The sequence below is a fragment of the Carex rostrata genome, chromosome 2, assembly GCF_964058835.1.
Source record: "Carex rostrata chromosome 2, lpCarRost1.2, whole genome shotgun sequence".
NCBI classification, from domain to species: Eukaryota; Viridiplantae; Streptophyta; class Magnoliopsida; order Poales; family Cyperaceae; genus Carex; species Carex rostrata.
Genome location: NC_135919.1, coordinates 17,750,812 through 17,759,847, shown reverse-complemented (window position 1 = coordinate 17,759,847; position 9,036 = coordinate 17,750,812). Strand labels below are relative to the sequence as shown.

At 32.3% G+C, this 9,036-nt stretch overlaps 1 long non-coding RNA gene across 1 annotated transcript; it reads left to right on the top strand.

The window, feature by feature from the left end:
* Positions 1–1,339: 1,339 nt before the first annotated feature.
* On the top strand, positions 1,340–4,467 carry LOC144571648 (uncharacterized). Its single transcript, XR_013517548.1, has 4 exons — positions 1,340–1,469; positions 1,646–1,721; positions 3,230–3,311; positions 4,342–4,467. It is a non-coding gene; the product is annotated as an uncharacterized LOC144571648 (long non-coding RNA).
* Positions 4,468–9,036: the final 4,569 nt, after the last annotated feature.

The following is a 9,036-nucleotide window of genomic DNA, read 5'->3' as shown; positions in this document are numbered from 1 at the left end:
ATGCCGAAATTTTTAATTTATTTATAGCATAAAAAAAAATAAACCAAATCACTTTAGAATCCTAAAATTCTACCAACACCCAGGCCACATGGACATTTGATAGCCCTAAAGACTGGGATCCACCAAATACTGCGGCTTCAGCCTGGAGTCCGCAAAATGATTCTGCAGCATCAATTTTTTTTTTACATAACATTTATTAACTAAAAAAAAAACTTTAATTTCTGTGCCAGCGAGGTTTTGGAATTTGGCTTTTGGTTGCCAAACGGTTTTAAAATTTGGTTTCTAACTTTATGTTAAAAAAAAAAGTTGGGGCTGCAGGATATTTGATGGACCCCAGTCTTTGAGGCCGTCAAATGCCCGTAGAGCTTGGATATTTGTCGAATTCTGATCAAACGGGGTGTTTTATTTTTATTTTTTTATTTATTATTATAGTAGAAATAAAAATTTCGGTTTTTAATGTTATCTCTTGATTTTATCCGCGGTTTTGCAACTTCTCCACAAGTCTCGGCTGCTTTGCGTCATGTGCTTCCTTCTTTTGCTAATTCGAAATATTCCATAAACATGGTTCATAACCTTGTTTGTGAACCGGTGAATTGATACTCTCATAATTATTTAATAAGAAACGTATTAGGACTTTCTTCGTAACTCAAAGGGACTTACGAGTAAACTTCTAAAATAAAATATTGTGCATGATCAATAAACCTTTCGTTTCATAAAAAAAGTATACACTAAGTCGGCATCGTATGTAATAGAAAGTTGTTATTTAGATACCTAACACAAACAGAGAAATTTGCGAATTTTACTGATTTAAAGATGCCGGAAAAAAAAGTAAAGAGGAGGTGCAAAAAAGAACTAATATTATATAGTTGTGAGGTGCCTTATCGGGTCCCCTTCTCGACACAGTGTGACATAATTTATGGTGTAAATTTTTATTATGGTATAAATAAAAATTTCGGCACAGTGTGACATAATTTACAAAATATTAGCTGAAATATGCTGACATTTTTAAAAATACTGTTACGTTAAGAAATTTTTAATAATAAAAATTAGAATGTTTCAAATATAATCGAAAATTTTATTGGCAAACTAGGAGTCAAAAATTTAAAACAAATATAACCTTGGTCTGAATTTTCGAAACAACCAAATTTAATCGAATCTTGAAATTTATATCTTATATAAATTTGGATCAAGATGCAATCTTTTATGCATGAAAATAGGTATAAAAGTTTCTTTTATTAATATTAAGCAAGTAGAGGGTCTATTTTGAAAAATGTCCAAAATGCATGTAAACAATTCAACCCCTCTCTCTTTCCCTTCGTTGCTCCCTTGTGTGTGTGCTGCCAAAAGAAAGAGAATGAGAGATCATCTCTTCTCCCTCAAAAATCCACCAAGAAATCTTGAGAAATTGAATAAAAGAATGGAAATTGTTGAGAATCTCTCCTTCTAGTGGCCATCTAGCTTTCCCATTGGTACTCCCTTTCTCTCCTCTCTCCTCAAAAATCTGAATTTTATCTCCATTGTTAGGGTTTTGCTCAAATCTGAAATGTTTGTATAAATTATGAGTAATCTATCTCCATTATGCTTCTAGGTTGTTAATTTAGTGATTCTCTTCTCAATTCTATCTTAATCTTGATTTTCTATCTAGGGTTTGATACAAATCCGAAAATTAGAGAAGGGTTTTGATTCATCTAGTCTAATCCAACAAATAAAGGTGTTAATTGGTAAGTTCTTCTCTCACCTTCTTAAAATCTGGAATTATTTTGATTATGATGGATTTAGGGTTTGTGTGGTTGAGAAAATTGATAAATCTGAATTTTTATGTGACATTGTCAATTTATGCAATGTTCTTGACTTCATGAAGTTAATTAGTGTTGTTGTGCTTGATTCAAACCGGCCCTTGCAAATTTTATATTTTCTACTAAGGCTTGAGTGTTTTGATCGGTTGAAACTCTCGTGTTAAATTAAATTTGGTTATTGAGATTTTGAATGGATTGAATCAGTTTTGATAACCTTTTATCTCAACCTACGTATGTCATTGATTAATTAAATTTCCTTTGCTTGAATGATTTGTCAACAATTGCTTGATTTTCCTTCTAAAATTCTGAATTAGTCATGATTACCCTGGAAGGGTTGATCAACCTATTTATACAACTTTGAATAACCAAAATTACCCTCCTCTCTATGCTGGTATTGATTTCCAGTTTAATAGTATTCCGTTTCAGCATTTTCTTGTATACTGGTATGCTATTCTGAGTTGCCCAAGGTCATTTCTGTAATTTTTCAGCATTCTGCATAGTTTTGCATTATTCTGCAACATTTCAGGGTCTGTTCTGTAAATTTCCAGTATTCTGAACAGCTCTAGGTCAATTCTGGTAAATGACAGGGTTTGTAGTGTAAAAATTCGGGTCTGACAAGGTTTAGGGACTGATTGGTGACAGAAAATAAAATTATTTAGAAAACAGTCCCTGGCTAGGGACCTCTTTGTAACAGGATGTAAAAAGTTGTAGGATAAGTCTTGTCTAATGGGAATTTCATAGAAATACTAGTTGCAAAATGTATTAAACTTAAGTAATATTTTCAAAATAAATTTGAATAGAAGAAATTATTATTTTGAAGTTAATTTAATAATTTGTGAGCACAGATAGCTACTCAAGAATAAATAAATAGGGGACCAAGTTGGTATAAGTTGATATCTTTTCTTTGTTTCCTCTTTTGTGCATGTTGTTGTTCAATTGGAATTCTAAAAGATGAACTTTGCATATTCTATGATGTCCAACGTATTGAATCAAAATAGCAAGTGTTGATGAACAAACTTGATTTACCATTAAATTCGTGACTGCACAGTGGGCAGATTTTTAGACTGATTAAGGAGCTAATTTGAATGGACAATTCTAAATCATTCTGGACAAATGAAGAGTCTATTTGATGCGTCTCGGAGTCTAGTTTCTAGCGGTTCAAGTTTCAAGTTGTTTGGAGTTTCCTATAAAAAGTTATTGCAATTTTAGTAACCAAGTGTCAGAATTTAGGGCTGCTGTCTATAATTCTGTTTTTCATTTATTTTGTGTTCTTGTTTACTCTTCCTCCAATAGCACTCTCTATTTTTAACATCAAGAAGGTGGATACAAATTTATATGGATTATGTTAAGGAAAGTATAAAGAAAATAATATCACTCAAGTAAGCATATCAATCGTCGAACAAAGATTGAATTAAGTATATATGTTGATATAGGTGTGGGCTCGGTTGAGCAAGATTTTGCGTGACCTTTCGAGACGTTCGAACCATAGGTGCGCGATACGTTTTTCATAATCAGGTGCGGGGTTCTTGGACTTGTTTGATGTTTCATTTTCAGAAATTAAATTATTTTTTTCGATTGTCATGTTGTGTGATTGATTGTTGCTTACTTGGAATTGTCATGTTGTTTGTTTGATTGTTGCATATTTGTTAGTTGCATAATCGTAATTGTGTGAATTGCTTGCATAACTCAATCTAGTTAAGACCGAATTGTTGTGATATGGTTGATTTGCATATTTGTATGGTTGTCATTTTGATTGTTCTCTTATGAATTGACTATGGATAAAGGTCACCACAAATTGATGATTGTGAAATGATATGTGAATGAAATGGCAAGGTTGAGCTGTATCAGCTAACTTTGAGATGATATGTGAATGAATTTGCAAAGTCTGCAAGCTGGCTTTGATCCCAGGATCCTAATGGCCTTAGGTGAACGGCCCTCGAGATATCCCAGTACCGGTTGGGACGAGGGGTGGGTGACTATATATATATACATGTTGATTGTGATGGTGGGTGACCTATGTGTGACGTATGTGGCTCGGGGGCATTACCCTACGTGGTAATGCATTTGGACGGTCAATTGACTATGACGACATTCTGATTTATTTCATATGAATTTTCATTTTTTTTGACTTGGAACCAGACTTTAGTAAATGGTTAAGCCAAAACATTTATAGATGGGTGTCAAATAAAGGGTCCAGCTCGGTGGGCCATCTGTAGGTGCCAGTAACCCTACAGATGTGGGTTTGATAAAGGGTCCAGCTCGGTTGAACATCTATAGATGCTACCAGCCATAATAAAATGAGTTAGGCCAAATATGTGTTTGTTTGAACTTCATCTTGGAAATTCCTTAAGTTGTTTTCATTCGATTCTTGTTGTCAAGCATGTGCATCCATATATATATATTGTTTGTTATAGAACTGCTAATGTGATTTTGTATGGATTTCATTTTTGAACATGGAGTCTGATTGCAAGTCCAATAACCTGATTGTGGCAAATTTCGCACTGAGAATTTATTCTCACCCCCACCCTTTGGGTTCTTTTTACAGGTATCGGTGTGGCTGGGTCTGGAGAGACACGCTAGTAGCTGACCCTTGGTATAGAGCACCATATTACCTTAGCAGTTATTTTGTTATTTGACTAGAGAGGCATATCTTGTTTTGTTGTATAGTGCTATCTATGTCACACTTTATGGTCAGTATCCGTACGAGATACCTCTTGTATGATCTACTTGTACCAAACATTTTGTACTTGAACTATATATATAAACTTATTTTAGGTATTTTATTGTGATGTGATGGAAATATTGTAATTGCCTTGTAAGCATACATGGAGTTGTATGCTTACGGCGGGGCCCTGTCACGCCTCGTGGCCGCGGGGTGTGACAAATACCCAAAAAAAAACAAATTATTAAAAATAATCAGAGTCCGCCCAAATTTTTAAAAATGTCCAAACCGCCAATATTTTCGGTGGTCCGGAATTTTTATTCCGAACCGCCTATTTCCCAGGCGGTCCGAGATTTTTTTTATTTTTTATTTTTTTATTCCGAACCGCCTAATTTATGGGCGGTCCGAGAATTTTTTTTTTTTTTTTTTTTTTTGCAAATCAAATTTGCACATCTGGTTAACATAGCAAAATACCTTCAAAAATCGTGAAAATTGACCGACATGCAGTATTGACATCGTAGAACAGGACTGAAGTTTCATACAAAATCTTCGAACAGGTCGTGAGTTATCGACTCTCAAAAATTGCCCGAACTGCTGAATATTTCATTATGAGCCCAACTTTGCACATCTGGTTAACATAGCAAACACCTTCAAAAATCATCAAAATAGACCAACATGCAGTCTTGACATCGTAGAACAATACTATGAAGTTTCATACAAAATCTCCTAACAGGTCGTGAGTTATTGGCTCTCAAAAATTGCCCGAACTGCTGAATATTTCATTATGAGTCCAACTTTGCACATCTGGTTAACATAGCAAAACACCTTCAAAAATCGTAAAAATTGACCGACAGTCTTGACATCGTAGAACAGGACTGTGAAGTTTCATACAAAATCTCCGAACAGGTCGTGAGTTATCGGCTCTCAAAAATTGCCCGAATTGCTGAATATTTCATTCTGAGCGAATAACTCACGACCTGTTCGTAGATTTTGTATGAAACTTCACAGTCCTGTTCTACGATGTCAAGACTACATGTCGGTCAATTTTCATGATTTTTGAAGGTGTTTTGCTATGTTAACCAGATGTGCAAAGTTGGGCTCAGAATGAAATATTCAGCAGTTCGGGCAATTTTTGAGAGCCGATAACTCACGACCTGTTCGAAGATTTTGTATGAAACTTCACAGTCCTGTTCTACGATGTCAAGACTGCATGTAGTTCTATTTTCATGATTTTTGAAGGTGTTTTGCTATTTTAACCAGATGTGCAAAGTTGGACTCAGAATGAAATATTCAGCAGTTCGAGCAATTTTTGAGAGTTGATAACTCACAACCTGTTCAGAGATTTTGTATGAAACTTTATAGTCGTATTCTACGATGTCAAGACTGCATGTCGGTCAATTTTCACGATTTTTGAAGGTGTTTTGCTATGTTAACCAGATGTGCAAATTTGATTTGCAAAAAAAAAAAAAAAAATCTCGGACCGCCGATAAATTAGGCGGTTTGGAATAAAAAAAAATAAAAAAAATCTCGGACCGCCTGGGAAATAGGCGGTTCGGAATAAAAATTCCGGACCGCCGAAAATATTGGCGGTTTGGACATTTTTAAAAATTTGGGCGGACTCTGGATATATTTAATAATTTGTTTTTTTTTTGGGTATTTTTAAAAATGTCGAAAAATATGCAAGGTGTACAACATAATAACTTTATAAGTAATCTTTTGTGCAAAAACATTACTTTCAATCAAAATTTGATTAACCAAATAATTTAGCATTCGGTTTGTCATCTCCAAAAATACAAATTATTCGTGAATAATTCACAAATTTTATTACTATAGTTGTGAGGTGCCTTATCTGCTCCTCTTCTTGTTCCTTCCCTCTTCAATCTGTACCAGGACGAGAAAAGAGAGAAAAAAAAATTGGTTCATTCATGGGAGTTATTAATTGTAGGAGAATTTATTAATTATAGGGATATTCAATTTTCCGATAGACACAAGTTTCTGCTGTTAATTTGTTGAAACTTAAATTTGGAAAACTCAAAATTATATTGTAATTATAATATCTTTACTCTTACGGATTTAATTGAATTAAATGTTAATTGAAAACTAAAAAAAGAACTAATATTAGTTCTTTATTGGTTTCATAAAATATTAATTATAAATTAATGAAAAGGCGCTTGATTTGAAAACTAATCAATCTTAATAATGATAACTGTTGTTTTCTATCTCTCTGTTTTGTTTAAACTTGATTTATTTTATTTTGGTTAATTTATTTACTATCCGAATTCTTCTGAAATTTTATCCCAACAATCTTCAACGTATTTCCAGTTTTCGATAGTGAGTAAACTAAATTTGAAATTTTGAATTTGATGTGTTTAGATTTCTTCATGTTATTCAATTTAGTACTACTAATACTTGGTCTGATAATTGGTTTACACAAATGGTTAATTTATTAACATGAGAGTATAATATTGAGCACTTCGGTCAAATTTTTAGATTGAATTTGAATTTGGTATCTCGTTTTGTATAATTGAATCATCTTTAGATTAGTTCCGTCTAACATTAGAAAGAAATCTATAAATATTGCTACATTGAATGAGATATAAAAACTGTTATCTAATAATGACCAGTAACATTAGTTAGTTACATAGTGCTGTAATTGATGTAGTTAATCTTAAATCTCTATTCTTATATTAAGCACGAAGATGTTTTGATTTCAACGACTTTGATTAAAAGATGAAATTTCAAATTAAATATCAGTCTTTTGATCAAATATTATGATTCTATACATCTTTCTTATGTTTGTTTATGTGTAGAAGTATAAATTTGTTTAGACACGTACTTGGTACACATACTCTCCAAATACAAATTGTATCATCTTTTTTATTTGTCATGATTACTTTTTTTTTAAATGTCATTTAAGAAATTTTTTAATTGATTGATAATTGATTGGTCATGTCCTCATTTCTTCTATTTTTTATATCATTTAAGGAATGTTCTTTGTCATTTAATATGTCATTTTGTTTGAATTTTTTTTTAAAAAAATTATATCAAAAAAATAATGTCATTTAATATGTTATTTAACATGTCATTTAAGAAATGTTATTTAGGTGTATATTTCATTTAAGAAATGTTGTTTGTTATTTAGTCTATATTTTTGTGAAAATATGTTATTTTGTATGAGATATTTTTTAATCTCTCATGATATGTTCTCGTTGCAACGCACGGACACAATACTAGTTTTAAATAATTTATTAATAAACTATTAAATAAGAAAATCAGAAGTACATATAAAAATCTAAAATCTGATTTGTTATTTTGAGATCAATTAATTGATTGAGAAGTTATTTTCTGAAAAAGCAGAATAAAATTACTATTAGTTATTAACAACTATAACCATTCTATAATAATGAATATTTGGTTGACTGAATGCATCATGTTAATTTAATTTGTAATTACGATTGTGATTTTCTGATATATTTTTTGTCATTAATGTATATTATTTCTATTTTAATCATTTATATAGTTAAAGTCGTATAGTGAAATTGTAAAGATTTAATTTTCAATCAAAATAGTATGTAGGGAAATTGGGTACCTTCGGGCTCCATTTGGATTTGGTTTAAGTTCTAGGGAAATGGGGTCCCTTTGAACTTTTTTTGGGTTTGACTTGAGTTTTAGGAATTTTGAATCCCTTTGAACTTGATTTGGGTTTGACTTGAGTTTTAGGAATTTTGAATCCCTTTGAACTTGATTTGGGTTTCACTTGAGTTTTAGGAATTTTGAATCCCTTTGAACTTGATTTGGAATTTGACTTGAATTTGAATTTGATTTGACTTGTTTTGGATTTGATTTTAATTTTGTATTTAAATTAAAACGCAGGATTTGGTTCGAGTTTATTTTGAGTTTGAATTTGGCTTTAGCTTTGGCTTTGGTATGGGTTTAATTTGATTTGGATTTGAGCTTTGGATGTGTTGGTTTATGTGTGCAGTTTGGGAGATTCGGAAACAACGAAATGCTGTTATTTGCAGAGATGTAAGGATACCACCGCATATATTGGCTGACAAGATTGCTTCAGAGGTTCAACTTTGGTGGAAGTTTTGCTAAAGATTGGTGTTGGTCAGGGGCGGACTCAGGATTTTCGTCAAAAAAATATCGAATCGGATTTAAATAGCTTGTCGGATTTAAACCCATTAACTAATTGGATACTCGATAAAAAAATAATGTTTTGACTTATATTTTCTAATACCTTAACTTATAATTTATGATCCTATAACTTATAATTAATATTACCAATCATAATTTAAAATATTTATTTTGATTTTAACACTAAATTTTGATTCGAATTACAAATCAAACATCCAGAGGGAGGCAAAAAAGTTTCCAGGGAGAGGCAACTTCGATCGGTACTAATAAATCACCACTAAAACTTGAAATTCAGGGGGAGGCGGCTGCCCCCCGCGCTACAGTAGATCCGCCTCTGGTGTTGGTACCAGCAGGTTAGAGGTGCTGGTGCTGGTACTGGTAGGTTAGAAGCTTTTAAATTTTCTTTCCCTTTCTGTTTTTCTGTTGGTTGCTGTGATTGAA